The sequence below is a fragment of the Falco cherrug genome, chromosome 8, assembly GCF_023634085.1.
Source record: "Falco cherrug isolate bFalChe1 chromosome 8, bFalChe1.pri, whole genome shotgun sequence".
Lineage (NCBI taxonomy): Eukaryota > Metazoa > Chordata > Aves > Falconiformes > Falconidae > Falco > Falco cherrug.
In genome coordinates, this window is record NC_073704.1 from 57,916,576 (window position 1) to 57,933,854 (window position 17,279).

A 17,279-nucleotide genomic window follows, 5' to 3' on the forward strand; every position below is an offset into this window, starting at 1 on the left:
CCTTTTTCAGGCTGTAGATTAGCCTGGGAGAAAGCTCTGGTCTTGCACCAGTTAGGAGGAAACCGGAAATAAGCCCCTTTGGACACTATCAGAGTTCCCCACTTCAGCTCAGGATTAATTTCCTGTAAACTGCAGGATCTGAACCAATACAGGTCCATGCTCCAGGTTAATGTGGAGCAGACGAAGGTAATATGATGGCTTTCTGCTGGCCTGCCCAAGGAATAATCCCTTCTCAAACTCAGCCTGCCCCAAGCTGAGGAGGAGGATGCTGTGCTCCCTATTGCAAATCGATTAGGGAAGATCCTCCAGCAACTACCATCTCCTGTGGTTTCAGCTTCTGACATTTTTATAAGGTGACATGGCTCAGTGCCATGCTCTCCCCATTATCCTTCGCTGGGGAAAGGTTTCAAATAGTTTCTGGACACGCAGTGTTGTAACTGCTAATCCACTTGGGGTTTGGGGCTTTTTTCCCTTCATTTTTTAACAAAATATTCCTCTTACTTTCAGACTACCCCCAGGCTGGTTTTGCTGCGTAATATTTTTTGTTTAATTAAAAGCACATACATTTTCCAGCAAGAAATTTCAATAATTGAACTGTGAGGAACTCCTCAGATGTGAGATCTTGATTTTGCAAGTGCCCTGAGGAAACAATTTGAGAAATCTGCACTGCAAACAACTGGGAAAATAAGTGGACAAGTTGCATCAACAGGATAAAATATTAATTAAAGGGAGAATGACCTGGCAGCAAGGGAGAGGGATTCTGGCTGAACTCGATAGGAGACCGTATCCACTGTCTGTATGAGTACAGTGATTTTGCAGCTCCCTTCAAGATGGAGGTCCCCAAATTGTGGTGTCTGGGATCTCACAGGCTGCTGTTTCATTTGCATGATTCAGCATCTGTCAGCTTCCCTCTAAGTGAGATTTGTGCCTAAAGTGGTGTTACAGAGACTACGGGAGATGTTGTGATGGCCATAAAATCATTTACACAGAAACAGAATGTCTCCCATGACTTATCCCCTCCGTCTCTGCTCTAAGTGCTGGCCCAAATTCACACCTGTAAGAAGTGAGACAAAGAGCTTTACAAAAACCACCTGTGATGTCACTCAGACATTTTTCTCACTGAAAATTAACACATGGGGTTTCATCATGGCATCAGGGATGTAGACAGTCCTACTGACTCTTACAGTCTCAGCACAGGGCTTGCAAGGGTGCATGAGGTCTATAAAGTCCCAGCTCCTGGAGTCATTTGATTATGAGTCACGTTATCTTTTTTTCTTTTTAGTAAGATACAGACCTTCAACTCAGAGGAGGGGGGAGGGAAATCAAAAAATAAAGAGTTTTCACTGCTAAAAAAAGGGAAGTTTAATAAAAAGAAGCCTCAAATTCAACATGGTTTTTAAAATGCGTGACTTGTAAAGCAAGCTTACGGTTGCAGGAACCTGAGGGTTATTAACAGAATGCTTTCAAGCAACAGTACCAGGCAGCATAGAGAACACTTGCAAAACAGTTACAAAAGGCTCCTCAACCACATCCATCCCTATGAACTCATCCTGTCTCCCGAGTTCTGGCTCAGCAGTAAGGTGCTGCTGGCTTTCAGCATCTCACCCCTGCCTGTATTGTAAGGTCAGCCTGTTTGGCTGTTGGGAGTTAACCACATGCACATCTGGATTCACAGTGAGGTGTAAGGGTTGTGATCCGTGTGTTGCCTACACCTGCTGGGTGAATTCTCTCCATTTTTTATTTTTTTTTTCCCATAGATAAAATGTAAGGGCCAGCAGATTGCAGTTTTTGACAGCACCTGGCCTACAGAAACAAAACCCAGCAGGTAAAGAAAAACCCTTCATGAATTTCAAAAGATAGGATATATTGTGCACTGAAGCACGTTCTCTCCACTGGCTCTGGAAAGAGGATAATCCACACAGACTAACAAAGAGAGTCAGTTTAAATTTAGCCACATGCAGGAACACAGTGGTTTATCAAGGCAATTTGAAGTTAGTTATTAAATGCTGTAAATATCATTAAAAATAAGTGAGTCAGGGGGGCAGTGGGTAAAAAATCAAGAGTCTCTAAAGGACTACGAGAGCTTGTAGACATTGTACAGCTGCACAGCAACTCCAGGGGCCATTACTTGCTGTCTTGAAAAGAAAACATGGTTATTTATGTAATCACTGAGCAGTAATATGGCCCCATGAAGGAAATCACTTTGCCTGGAAGACGCCTTGGTAATGCAGACCTTAACGATCCACGCAGCTGCCAAGTCAAGTCCCTTTTCTCCTTAAGCAAAAACCCAGCAAGATTTCTGCTAGTATAGCATGAAACAGCCCTCCTGCATTTTCACACAGACAGAGATTTGGGCCAGAAGGGGCTCTGGGAGGTTGTACCAGCCATGCATGGGCCTGGCTTACCTCTAACCAAAGCATCGCTGGCAGCATCCCTCCAGCCTGTTCCACAAGCTCTTCACTTGCCACTACCTCACACAATCCTTTTCCAAACCAAGCTGTCACGCAACTTCCCAATGTCCAGACCTCAGTTCTCACCATCTGTGAAGTCACATTTTCCCTCTGCAGGCTGCACCTGAAGATTTGAGAACTATGGCTACATTTCCATGCTCCACACTAAAACCCAGTTCATTCCCTTTCTCCTCTGTGCTGTGTGTTCTAGGGCTTGGGACACATCTGGCTCCCTCCAGGACCTTCTCCCAGTGGTCCCTGTCTCTGTTGCAGTGCACTGCCCAGAGTCAGGCAGAAAACATGGTTGCTGAACCATGCTAAATACCTTGACATGTTGAACTGACCCACAGGATTTCCTGAATTAGTGGGCCTGGGTTCTCTTATTTGCTCCTACAAATGGAACATAAGTATCCAGAGAAAAACTCTTCATCCCTGAGAGCCGTCAAGCATATATTTGTAGGGGACTTTCTATTGTCCCTATGGAATTCAGAAAAAAGAAGAAAAAAAAGAGGAAAACAACTCTTGCTATAGTTTCAGTCTTTTTAATTTACTTTTCTGAAGTATTGAGCTTTACTTGGATAAAAATATCTAGAAGAAAGAGTAAGAAAAAAAATCCTTACAGTGTTCCATTCTCAAGACTCTGAAGGAATAAAAACGTTTTCTGAAGGAAGTCAGGGAGAAAAGAGAGATCAGCACCGTTCCTTTCTGTGACTGTAACTTGGTGCATCTGGTGCCAGTTGTTACTAACCTGAACCAGAACATGGTACCAGGAATGCAAGAGATCACTTTTGAAGGATGGGATGCTAAACAGGAGCCCTTGTGGGGAGGAGAAGTGCCCTGATCATATAATACTTTTTCATTCTTTTCAGTCCTTTTTTTTTCCTGCTCTAACACGAAACTCCTAACTTTTCTTCTGAAAACTCAGGGGAGCTCCCAGTCATCTCCCTTTTTGCAACACTAACAAAAATCACAATCGAAAAACCACTTCTGATTCACAGAGGTGTAAATGAGATCAAAACTCACTCAAGATGATTTGATGACGCATAACCCCTTCCATGATTTTATAACGGAGAAAACAGCAGGCAGGGTATGCCAGATGATGAGCAAGGGACCACTGTTGGCAGCAGGGCAGCAAAGGAATGCTTTTGAGTTTTTCAATCTCAAAATAAACCTTCCTGGAGTCAGGAAGAAAAGACAAAAACCTCAGGGGCCAGATTGGGGCTGGGAGCAACAAGCTCGGGCGATACAGGTCACTCCAGCCCATGTCGAGTGGGCTGGTGTAGCTGATGACAGGGGGATGACAGAGACACTGATAAGCTGTTTCAGCTTGTTCCCAGCGCCGTATCTCGACTGCAGCATTTTACAGTGTCGGCTTAGTGGGGCAGAGCCACATCCACAAAATGAAACATGCCTTTGAGTTACCACTGCTTTTCATGGGCCACGGCAGTTTGCTCCTAGACCCTTCTGCAACTTCCATCATGGATGAAGCCAGAGGCACAGACATGCATGCATGAAAGCACTTTCCAAAGCCCAGCATCTCTTCCCTGGTGCTGGTAAGCAGAGATGCTCCCCCCCAGATCTCCCTGGTGTCGAGGCTGAATTTCACAGCTCATCTCAGCATCCGTGGGGACCTGGCTGTGGCACAGTGAGACTGAGCCTTTGCACAGGCTCTCGTTAGGATGACAGGTACAACTACAAAGCTGCTATTAGCCTGCCAGTGGTGCTCTGCACAGGTCAGCGTGTGGGGGGAGAGGCAGAGAGACGGAGCCGAGTGGCATAATTATCCTCAGCATGCCTTTTGCTAAATATCACAACAGATATTGCTCCGGTTTAATTACTCTCGGCAGCTTCATTAGCAGAGCTGTGTAGTGAGGCTGGATGCTCCCGTTCAATCTTCAGGGATCCACAAACGAAATGGGGTTTCTGGTTCTGCACGAGGGAGAGGGAGAGATCGTTCCTGGAAATGCCGTTGCTGGGGCTGGGGAGGGGGGATTTCGAGGAAATGGTGTCACAGCAACTGGCAGCCTCAGGTGTCTGCTGTGCTTGCAAACAGCTCTCCTCTGGGATACCTGCTGGGAGGTCAGGAGCCGTCTGTTTGGCAGCCACAGCCCTGTCTACTGCAGACCGAAAATAACTCTTTGGTTTCAGCTGCAGCCCCTGCTGACACAGCATCACGGTGCCCACAGGCATCCCTCCCTCCATCTGCTGTACTGCAGCAGAGGCTGGTCCATAGTGTCCTCTGCTCTGATGGAGGCACCCCGGCCCTGATGACACAGGTGACACGTGCAGGTGATGTTTTTTTCCCCCCCATCACCTGCCCTCCGATTCCCTCAGCTTTGAACGATCCTCCCTCAGCTCTGACTCACACCCACGCCACCTTTTCCTGAAAAAAGAGCCTGGTGAGGAAAAAGAACACAAAAAGGGAGGTGGTTGTTGGCGTGTAAGAGGGTCCTTGGGACAATCAATATAAAAGCAGGTTGGATTCTTCTCAGACTTTTCATATATGTGTTTTCATATATATTTCATAGTCTTTGGACTAAAAAAAACTGACATGCAATCCAGGAGAGCTGTGCAAACCCAGATGATGTAGGTACCCAGACCCAAGTAGCTACCTAAATTTCTGCTGCAATCTGCTTTGTCTGCAGTGGCTGGGCATAGAAACTCTGTGCAGGTAAAGCCACCCACGGGGAAACTGGATATCTGTGTATGTTTTGGAGACTTCTCCCTCCCTCCTGTCTTGCATAGGGCTCTCCTTAGCAACAGAGCTCCTGTTGCAGGATCTGCCGCTGCTTTTTGCCCTCTCTGCCACCAGTGGCACATGGAATCTGCACTTCTCCCTGCTCAAAGAAATGAAAGACTCATAAACCCCTGCCTTCACCATTCTTTCACCTATGGGGCGCTACGTGACATATTGCAAACGAGGGAAAATGGAAAAGCAAGGTTTTCACTGAAGTCTCTTCAAATTCCCAGCCTGCTAGCAGCTGCAGCACTGGCAGCTCACAGCCCTGTGCAGGCTGCAGAGCTGCCCACAACACTGAAGGAACAGTGTTTTGGGTACCTGAGCTCTAGCTTGAACTCAGGGTGTTCAAAACCATGAACTTAGGGCTGCTGGCCTTAATCTGCCTCCTTTAGAGCAGCTAGTTTAAGCCACAGGGAGGTGGGTCTCCATAAGCTTCTGTTCCTGTAGCCACAAGGATGGAACTTCGGAGGGACCAGGGAGGACGGGATGCACAGATCCTCCCTCCCGCTGCCGACAGACTGAAGTGCAGCGTCGGGTGCCGTCGCACATCAGTGTGGGCATGTGTGTGGGGGACTGCGCCTTCTGGGAAGCAAGGCAGAGGGACAGCACATCCTAACAAACGGCTCGCAGAACACAGGGCCATATGTTTCTGGAAATGTCAGAAGAAAAATCATTATAGAAATGGAAAATTCCTTCTCCATCCCTTTTCATTCCTATAATACTGCTTTCTGTTTCTTTTAATGTCTGAATTTGTCTCATTATTAAAGCAGGGACAGAGGTGAGAAAAGACTGGAAGAATGGATTGGGATGCTGCCACAGAGAAAAGATGGGTTTGTACCTAACATCCCACAGTCCCTGGTACAGAGATGGCTTGAGCAAGGTTATGAAAACAGTTTTGTGCTTAAATATTTGCAAGGTCAGATATTCCAAATGATTCCTATTTTTATTCATCAGATACTCCCAAAACACTTATTTTTCTACATAATATCTTCTGGCTCTATACTGATGCTACCCATTTAAATATACATGGCAGTTCTGTATAACAAAGACATGGAAAATAGAATGTTTTCCCATTAGGGACATATTTTGCCATTCCTACAATTTTCTAAAACAATTACTTACTAAGAAACCATGCAAGGGGCTAAGGCAATCCAAGGAGACTTATAAAATTCTTATTCTGGTTACATCCAGGATGAAGTCGGTCTGGGCTATCTGGATTACTCCCTGTGGCATAAAATGTGAAGCAATAGACTATTGTGATACAAGACATTCAAACTAGCTACCAAATCGCTCCCTTTGGCTATCAGTGAGGGGAGGTGGGTGGATGTACTTTTCTTATCTTTTAACATGCAGTAAAATCAGCTCCATTGCTGATGGGATGAAATGCATATGCAGAAAGCGGAGTGCTGCCTCCTTCATCAGACATGCTGAGACTCTGTTGGTGCTCCTTGTTCTTGTCATGACAGAATACTTCCTCCCTGAGGACTTCAAAGAGACACACCTTTAGCTTCGCAAAGGAACAAGAAATAGGAAAGTGCAAGAGAATTGGGGAGGGTGCTGAGGGGGGAAAAATGTGACAGGCTGTAATCATGAGACAAGAGTTTGCAGTGGAAATAGCGACCATGAATAATGCAACAGTTCTCCCCCTGGAGAGAAGGAGGCCTTGGAAAAATGATTTCTCCAGATCTAATGGCTGAAACAGTCCATTACAGGTGCCACAAGAGGCATCTGTCTCCATTTACATACCCATTTGATCAGATCCTGGAGCTACAAATTGCGCACTAATCAAAATTAGGACCACAAGGAACTTGTAGCACACAGCAAGCCCCACAAGGTCTAAGTGCAGAGAGTTTCCATCCCATGAAAAGGCCAAAGAGCAGATAAAACCATTGCCCATGTCCCAGTGGATAGTACAGAATGCAAAATGGCATCAAAAAGGTTAAAATAACGTTCAGGGTCACGGATGACTCAAGGCATAGGACTGCACAGCTTAAAAAAATAAAAGAGATGATTGCCAAGGTATTGATAGACACCTATAAAATCAGGAATGGTTTGGAAAGGTGAAAGAAGTTAATAATAATAACCTGTGTTTCTTATATCTCATAAGCCAAGGTTTAGGGGAAGACACAGAAATGAACAGGCAGCGAGTTTAAAACCAAAGAGGTATTTTCCCAAGTGATACAGCAGTAGGTCCTGGAACTCTGTGCCAGATGAGCCTCAGTGTAAATGAACTTTGAGATTACAAATATTCAGGGGGTTGCTCTGCTGCCAGCTATTATATAAGATACTCTGGATGCAAACACTAACAGAGGAAGCTTTACATTACTGGTGGCATCAAACCAGGAGGTGGTGTCCCTTAAGTGTCTGCTACGCCCAGTTATCAGAGACAGCACACTGGGTAGCGTGATCTTTGGTTGGGCCCAGTGTCACAGATTCTGTGTTCCTATGATGTGTTTAAGAAGTGGAGCCTCCTCTTAGCTAACGGCTAGCAAAACCAGCAGAAAAGGACTTTTCTCGCTTGGCATTTGTATTACACAGCGTGGTTTTTTTCAGATAGTTCTCTACAAATATGCTCTGCATGACCAGATCTGAAGGGTAAGGGTTAATTAATTACCAGCTACATTCAACCAATTTTTTTATGCATAAAAATGCAGTATTAAAAACAAGGTGCAAATCTTAGAGCCAACTTGAGCCTCTTTTCAACTTTCATCTTCTACAACAACACGTAAACGGCTCTTTCATTATTTCTGGGAGAAAATAATTAGTTTTTAAAAGATATTAGAGCAGCATACAGAAAGCCCAAACCCTGATGGACAATGATGTAAAATATCTTCTTGTCTGTTGCAGTAGTTTGCTCTCATTTACACAGAACAGCCCCGAACAAGGCAAAGTAGTGAGTCTGTACATTGTAGTGACCCATTTTTGAAAAAAAACAAACAAACCAAAACCCTCCAAACTTCTACAAAAGGTTGTTTCCTCCTTTTGCACTTAGTTTAAATGATGATCAAGATCTCGAGGGGCTGCTATTTTTAATTGTCAGGCATTATTTCTTCTAATGGATATTACAAGCACTCCATGCACAAATTCACTTCTACTGCCCTCCCTCATGCATGTTAGGAGTGACAAGCAGATGCAACGTTAACAGGAGATAGTTTATCATTGCAAATTGACTGTTCACACAAAAATGCAGACATTTGCTTTATCTTCTATATAGTTACGATTTTGGCGTGCCTTTAAAAATATAACTAAATAGAGAGATCTTGAAGATGATAATCTAGTTATTTTCCAGTGATTTGGAGGGTAGTGGGGTGGGTTTGTTTTGTTGGTTTTGTGGCTTTTTTTTTTTTTTTTTTTCCCAGTGGGTTTTCCATGTTTATCCTCAGATAAACACACTATTCCTGATGGTTACCTGTGGTCAGGTTTGGGATCCCTAGGTAGGGGGCCAGTTCTGTTCTTGGTTACTTGGGTGCAATGCCACTAAAAGCTCTGGGTCTGAATATTAGCTGGTGTTACTGAGGATATCCACGTCTGACACATGCTTTCAAAGGACTATTCTGGTTAATTCTGGATGAGAACAAGGCTCTCGGGGAGGGAGTCTCTGCTCTGTGGGGTTCTCTGCCAGCACCAACACTGCTCTTCTGACTTAAGAATTGCTTTTTCCTTCCTCAAATGTTCTCCAAAGTGAATCTCAAAAGTCGTGCATGGACAGACTCCAGATTGAAAACTCATACAGCCCTCCATGCCAGAAGAACCAGAGCCTCAGGGAATGTAACAAACACAACTCATGAGAACAACCAGATGACAGCATATCAATACACCCTGAATGCTATTGACATGTAGAGAAAACTTGCGCTGCCAACACATGGAGCTGAAGTGATTCTCCAATAGAAAACCTCCCAATTGTTCCAGGCAATAAATGGATATCAGCTTCATTTGTGTTCCACCAAGGGTTAATTGGACTCTGGAACAACACGAAAGGAAAAGGCGATGCGGAGCAAGATATGAGTCAAAAGGAAAGAATATTCCCATCCTTCTCATAGCATTAATTATCAGCTCTTCTGCCAACTCCCAAACACAGGAGCATCCCTCCATCTCAGAATGGTTCCCTTTACCTCTGCTACCTCCTTCCAACAGGCTGGCACTGGACCGGCAAATTGCAGACAGTGGCAGAGCTGCGGCCAACCCCAGCAGGACAATCAGACACCCAAGTCAGAACACAACCTTGAGGATGAGACTGGGTAATTTGGGTACATCACAAAGGGCTCATTATGTCCCCTGAAGCCCTTGGTGGGAAACAGCCCATACAGGTTGCTGGGACCACTTGCTCTGACTCTCAGATACAAGTCTTTCTGCCTCATGCTTCCCTTTGACCTTTCTGTTCTTTTCTCTGTCTTCTTTTTCTTTTCTTTTCTTCCCTCCTTTAACAATTTTCAATCAACCCCAGGGAGACAGTCCCACTCTTATTTGCTAAAATAACTAGTAGTTAGATGACTGACATTTAAGGCGATATCTTAGGCTTCAGCATTGCTCCACTGGGAGAAGATACAGTGATGAGTGTGTGGGGAGAGGGAGGAATAGGATGTGGATCATGCTTCTGAGAGCTTTTATTTTATTTTTTTTTCAGCCTGTCTGCAGACTCCAGCAGTCATTTCTGCTGGAACACTTACAGAGAACACATTTCTAAGTGGGGGACAGACAAAGAGCTGTCCGTGGACTATCAAAAAACTCCCCACTAAAGCATAAATTAGACTGGAGGCCACTACACTGGAAGCCTCAACAAGGAGAAGGTTATCCTTATTCGATTACCTGCTTCCGTGCTTCCTTTGGCGTCAGTACTGCAAGAGCACACTGAACTGCACCAGCATATGCAAAAGGATGCTCAGGACTTGAATGTCAACACATGGTGCTGCTCAGGATTCAGCTGTATTAACAGAGCTTGGATATCTCTGGAACAAGTATGTGTGCACGCTCCAGTGATAACCAAGTATGTGCCATTGAGCCTGCTGTACCCCAGTGCCTGGACCCACTGTGTGCTGGTGTAGTCGCAACAGCAAAGGTGTCTGCAGGGGAGTCCAGTCCAACCCAGAAAGTGATTTCTGCAGATATGGCCAAATTCCATGATGGAATAATGCATAGGCAAGAGAAAACAATGTATGCAAGGACCTGAATGTAGAGTGCCTTGAAGATTGGTGGCAATGAAGCTGTAAGTCAAATTAAAGATGCACTGGTCTGTGTCTGTCCCAGGGCTGAAGTGGGATGAAGGCCAGGACTCACAACTGATTGACATTATACAAACTCCTCAGGGCTTTCCCTTCACTGATTATACTCTGCATGTAACTCATGTGTTAGGACCTCAGGACATATTAGCATCCCTATTGCTGCTAACTTTCCTTTCAGCTTTCCTGCTCATAGGAGTGAACTCAAGGCAAGCTCTCCCCACAGGCATGGTGCAATGATGCCTTTGAAAGATCTTTGGGAAAAGTAACCACCAGTGGTTTGTTCTGTTCTGGTTTGGTTAGGAGAGACAGATGGACATTTGCATTCACACCTGTGAAATCCCCTCCCTCATGTAGGTGAGATTTTTCCATTTTCCACCCAAAAGGTTTCTCCTCCCAGTAAGAAATACAATTGGCCAGCTGCCACCTAATTAGCAGATGGACTATTCATTTGGCTTGTCAGATCCTTTGAGAATTTCACATGATGGAGCTGTCCTGTGGGAGAGCTTTCCTAAGGCAGTTGTTCAAATGAAATGTCCGAAAAGCGAAGGGAATCAGTTTCTCTGCCACCAGCCATGCAGTTTCACCATTTCATTTCCCCCCGTTTTGTTTCAGAGATTTATAACAGGTAAGACTAGTCTGAATAATAACAGCCATAATCCTTGTGTACGGTGATGACAGAGGAGCAAGGGCACCAGATTCATCAATGTAAAGGAATATTGCATCCAAAGGGAGCTCCGCTCCCCTGCTGCCATTTTGCTGAAATCTCCTGATGAATTAACTCTCTGCCTACGCCTGTTCCTCGTATTGGAGAACTTCTTGTAATATTGCTGCATATTAACGTGCAATGTGAATACGTGGTAAAACTCGACTCCATGGCTCTTATGGGAACAGTAGGCACCCAGCAGGGAAAAAAAACCCAAAACCACCAAACAAAAACCCTACAAAAAAACCTCCTACCCAAACTGAAGACAATATAGCTTTGTTTTCTTTTTCCAGTCCTCCAAAATGGATAGCCCAGAGGACTGTTTTGGAAGCCTTCCCCGTAAGTAGGTAGTAAAGGCACGCATGGGTATATGCAAAGAATTACTTTGCAACCCACTGCGTGTACTTGTTACTGACAAAAATGTGGCAGTAAGTAGGGAATGTGTGTAGTAGTGGGTATCGGGTGTATTGGCTTGGAAGTAAAGAGAACATGGGTGTTTATTGCTGTTACTGGGGGGTGGCAAGCCAAAAGGGGTTCTGAAAGCAGCAGCTGCTTCTCCTCCACTCTGAGCTGCTCTGCTGGGGTATTGCCCATCACAGCAATGCTACATAACCAAACCAGTGGCTCTGATTTATAATAAACACCTGATGTGCTTAACAGGACTAATAAATTGCATAATCTACTTATTTGCTGTCTCATTTGTAAAGGTTTAGGGTACAGTCTACTCATGCCTCCAAGACAGTTGGGCTGGAAACTCTTTGTAAAAATGAAAATAGTCTCCCAAAGCATAACCTGGCTACAGAAAACAGGTTGCTAGCAAAAACCCCAAATGCCGTGATACTATAAAATTGCAAAAGTCACTACTCAAGTACTGTCTCTGAATAATACCTCCAGTTTTAAATAAGAACGCTTTACAACCAGAAGACCTCTCCCACCTTTTCTTCCTTTTGGCTTTCCCCATGAAAACCTGTATGTGGATCAAGTGTCCCTCAGGATCTCTTCCCGGCTGGGTACTTCTAGTGCAAGGTGGACAGATGAAGACTCACACTTGTGCCATCTACAGGAAAAAGGTGATGGGAAAGGAAGGAAAGGGGCCAGATGAATCCCATTTTTGCCTCCAATTCCTTCTATAATCAGGCTATACAAGACAACAGAAAAGGCCTCGAGGCAAGACAGCTCACCTCTGACTGAAAACACAATCCCAACCCAACTGGAGCTTGGGGAACTTGGGCACAGGTTGCTCTTGGATTATTCTGCATGAGATTTTTTTTTTTTTTAATAAGCTTTCAATTTGAAGACTGTTATTCATCCCCTTAGCTCATGTGACGATCAAGTCCCTTGCAGAGCACAGGACCCAGAAGTAGGCTGCTTGACATCCTATATTATGCAATTTAATTTGGTAAATTGCTTTTCCTGCACTGGTGCTATAAGGTGCTCAGCTGGAGTCCATACACTAAATCTTGCCTCCCTGTGGAAACCACCTGACACAGCCCCAATGACACACTGCAAATGCAGTTCCGCTGCGAGCTCATGTTGGCAAAGTTAATACCATTCCTATCCCACATGCAGATTTCTTCTTCTGGAAAAAATAATATGGGCAGGACACAAAAGAGGCCTAAGGTAAAAGGATCTATGGGGAGAACCGACACAAAGCCTTCAAAGGTAGCGAGAGAATAGGCGCCTTTGAATGTATCCAGGGAACTAGACTGTGAAAGGACAGGGAGAGATAGGTCATTTACCCTTTCCTACGCAAGCAGCTTGGAAATGTACTGCAAAACGTTGCGTCCTTAAATATCTTAACCCAGAATTGAGTGTCGGCTGTGCTTTTCAAAATGAGGCGCAGGAGGGGACAGAAGGCACCCAGGGGCCACAGAGACATGAGCAAGGAAACCTGGAGTGGCAGCCTCTCTGAAATGGCATGTACCAGCAAACACGGGCCACTGGGCAACTGAAGTATCTGTTTCATAGGGCAGACCAAGAGCTGCAGCTCTCTTTTTCTTACAAGTTTAATTTTAAACATACTTGATATTTGAGAAGGTGGTGGAACCAAAGTCGCTGCACCCTAGTAGATACCAGAATGCATTTTTCTGTCCATCACCACCTCACAGCTCCTTCCAAGACATCCCACACATATCTTTTTGCACCATCCTATCTCACATCCACAGCTGCACTTTCCAGCAACCTCAGCTCTTCCCTCTCGGGCTGCTGTCCCTCTGCAATGTCCCTTCACCCCCTGCCCCACAGATCTGCCCCCACCGCTCGCTCCTCAGCCTTCCTTTCCTCCTGGCTGAGAGAAGCTGCATTGGGATGGAAGGATATTTTGCTGCAGTGTTATTCGCCCCTCAGGCTTGGATCTGGTTCACCCACGTGCGAACTCACCTCCCCAGAAATGGGAAACCGCTGTCTTCAGCCAAACTTCAGCACCTCAGCCTCATCAAGAGTTTGTTCTCCCTGACAGCCTCTAATCACTGGTTAGCCAGTTTACCAAGGGAAATTTTTTATCCTTTCTGCTAGAATTAATTTTTATGACACCTACCATAAGAGATTTAAAAAAATTGGGCATTAAAATGGTTTATAGAGGGTATTTTTATAATCCACTAAGCTGTTTTCCATTTCCACTGATATGACATCTCTTAGCTATAATTTATAAATGCCATCAGTTAACAGGCACAGAATCTTATCCTACAATTTCTCTTCTCATATGCTTTTCCCATTTAAACTTTCTGTTAAATCTTTGCTGTGCTGCTAAATCCAGAGAGATTTGGCCATAGCTAGGGGGGAGGGGAAAGAAAAAGTTTAAGTAGCTAATTAGTGTCACAGGATTTGGGGCATCCTATCATGAGAGAATATAGAGGAAGCATGTCCTCAATAAATATTTTGGGCATTTAAATAAAGCTAATGCCACTCCTACACAGCAACCTCTAATATTCTCAGAATATAAAAAGTTTTATAGGCAGCAGAGCGGCTGCTTTCCCAGGTGGGGATGATGAGGACATCGTGTCAGGCATATTGACTTTCCAGTGCATCTGCCTGTCCCCACAGTTATTTTTGTTATTATTGCAACTCAGAAGGGAGTCACTCTGGGAAGCATGCCTGTGTGTGCCAGGGTCCAGCCTGGGGACATCCCGGGAGAAAGCATTTATTTACAGCCCTCCTCCCAGAATTTGCATCATACTTCAATAAAACCACAGAAATGCCGAACAATAATTATAATTCTTGCAGTAGTTAGACATTTTCTGCTTTTCCTTGCCAACCTCAGACTGGAAAACTTCAGGTCTCGCCACAATCACTGCTACTAAATCACAGCAGGGAAAACAAAAGAGAACATACATTTCTCCTTGTTTGAGACACCTACAGCATATCTACTTAGGTCTGCAGGGAAATCTGTATTGGGCTACATCTAGTCTTCTGGTTATGGAAGGTTCTGACTTAGATGAAGTAAACCCAAAGGAATTGATTTTTGGTTTCTTTAGTATGGGCATGTGTAGGTTAAGGTTTATATATATATATATATATATATATATATATATATATACAAATAAAACAGCCAATTAAACACTTTGAGTAATCATGGGAGGGAAGTGCCCCCAAGCTGCCTTCCTTACATGGAGCAGAGAGGAAGCTTGCAAGCCACTTGCCCACTAGCTTTTTATCTAACGAAGACCTAATTCTAGTGGCTTCGCTCAGACAAGCAGAGGATCCACAGCCATTAACCCCTTTTTTTTTTTTTTCTCTAAAGGAAGTTTGTCTACAAAAGAAAAGCTTTGCTCAATTGAGAGTTATCGATAATCTTTCTTCAAGCCTTAAAGACCAAAAAGGAAAATTAAGGGCACATTGCCTGAGATGAATGGAAAAACTTCACCCACTATGAGGCTGCCAGGTGCTACACAAAAGTGAAATCAAGAGAAGCCATCCCCTGCACAAGGGCTAGTATTTTAAATGCATCTCCGTGAATTTCTTCCCAACGGGACATTAAATGCATCACTGCGGGCAGCGGGGGAGAAAGGAGATCTGGTTCAGTCCCTCCTCTTCCAAACTGCCTTAGTCATGTCAGTGTTCATCCCCAGCACTATGATTTCCCCATCTCTGGCAAGGTAGCATCATGTGAAGGGCGTAAGCCAAGTTCGCTGGCCATATGGGCCGAACCCCAGCACCACGTTTGGGGAGGAAGCCGAGGACTGAAATGAGCTGGTGAATCATGCTTTTGTCACTTGGGGAGCAGAGATGAATGAGCCCACACAGCTGACATGAAGGACGTTTTCCTTCTGTCATAACAGCAATGGGAGAACAGATGGTGAATAATACGGACTGTGGCCACTCAGCGTGTCCCCTTGGCACTTCCACTTTGTGGGGCTGCTCCGTGGCAAAGTCTGCTTGGGGAAAAACGTTCCCAAGGATTCTGCATGCAGAGGCAGTCCCTGTTCACCCACTCAGAGCACCTACATGGCCTTTACCCATATGCTGGCTGGCACTTCCAGGAGAAGAGTAGTTCCCCCATCAGTTCCCAGACATCATACCCTGCTGCTTATGTGCCAGCAGACACCGGAGAGCTCTGGGTACCCATCAGCCATCCATCCCCCGCTTGCCAGGGGTCTATGGACCCTCCCAAAGGGGGTTCAGAGCCATAAAGAAAAAGGACTGTAAAGATGAGCCTAAGCAAGAATATGAAGCCAATGTGGAACTGGCCAGAAATGCAAAGCAGTGTCCTTTCCTATGGGCAAGTGCTCACTCACATGTCTCCACTTTTTTATCAGCCCTGGCAACCACAGAAAGCACATACCCCCTTGTGAGCATCCAGCCCTTTCTAGCTAAATAGACACTGCTGAATTGGAGGAGGCTCCAGATATTCCCAGGGTGGCTTTAGTGGTGCCTCATCAATACCAGCCCTTCCAACTGCCCTCTGTCCAGTCTCAGTGGGGGAAAAAAAAAAAAAAGAAAAAAAATAGCCATCAGGATGGAAGAGTATGCAAAAACCCCTTAAGATGTACCTTCCCCCTAAAGCCACCCTTCACATACAGTTTCACACACAAGAGAAAGAAAAGCTACTGACACAACCAAGGTCTCAAAGGCACAGGCAGCTCATTGAGGCTTCAAGTCAACATCTCCATTAACTTTAGGGCACGTCTTTCATTCCTTGCAGAAAAGCCTACATGGCCCAATGCATCAGGTGCGGCTCTTGCAGGACCTCAGACTTTGTCCTTTTCCACGCCAGTGACCTCACTTACTGCACAGCTGCACAGTGAGAGCGATGGGACGCAGGATCGGAGGAGGCATCTCACTGCATGCTTTAGATGCTGTTTGTGAATGAGGCCAAACTGAAACAAATGCTGATTTAAAGAACATGTTAGAAGCTGCCTCTAATGCACTTGCCACAAGCCTTCAGATCCCATTTATCAGCTGTCCCTGATTCTACAACTTGCCTAAAACTCAATTCTGTTTTTTGTTTTTCTCTCAACACACACTTTTCAGGACTTTTTTTTTTTTTTTTTTTTTTTTACCATTGAGTCTTAGAGTATCCCCTTGCATTTTTTTCCTCTCACTTCTTGAGAAAGAAATGCCACAAAGAAGCCATCAGAGCTCCTTAGTCATCTAAGCTTAGCAGGGGATTCCTTTGACAAACCAGAAAACAAGGTGTGAGACCAATGCATGATCCTGAAGTAAGACCTTTCTCTGGGATAGATGAGGATCTGGGGAAGGGATTTAGCTCCCACACAAGGTATCCTACAGCACTGTGCCAAACCAAGCCAGAGGGAAGCAGCTGAGTGCAATAAAGCAATTTTTGCACCCTCTACCACAGCACAGCCAGCCTGGGAGCACCCAGCTCTGTCCTTTCCCCTTGTCCACCCAAAGCGTGGCAGAGCCAGAAACAGCTAAAGACGGGGTGAATGCCACCACCTCACCCATGCATGGGCAGGAGGAAAGTGGACCATGGGAGGGAGCAATCCTGATTAAGCTGCTGTTAGAGCCTGTTCTGCAGCAGACAGCAGCATCACCGCAGACCAGAAGAGAAGAAATGCAGAAATGCACACCTTCCATGGAAAAACAAATAAAAATCATTGAGCTATAATCCTGCTTTTGGCTTCTTCTTTCATCAAAAAAATGGTTTGGATAAAATAAAAATAAAAATCCATTAATCCTGTTTGTGCTATGCTCAAAACAGACCCTCA

At 44.9% G+C, this 17,279-nt stretch overlaps 1 protein-coding gene across 2 annotated transcripts in view; it reads right to left on the minus strand.

Moving 5' to 3' along the window:
* The window catches only part of GRIA1 (glutamate ionotropic receptor AMPA type subunit 1), a 125,548-nt gene that overhangs the window by 92,447 nt on the left and 15,822 nt on the right, over positions 1-17,279 (minus strand). The window lies entirely within an intron of this gene.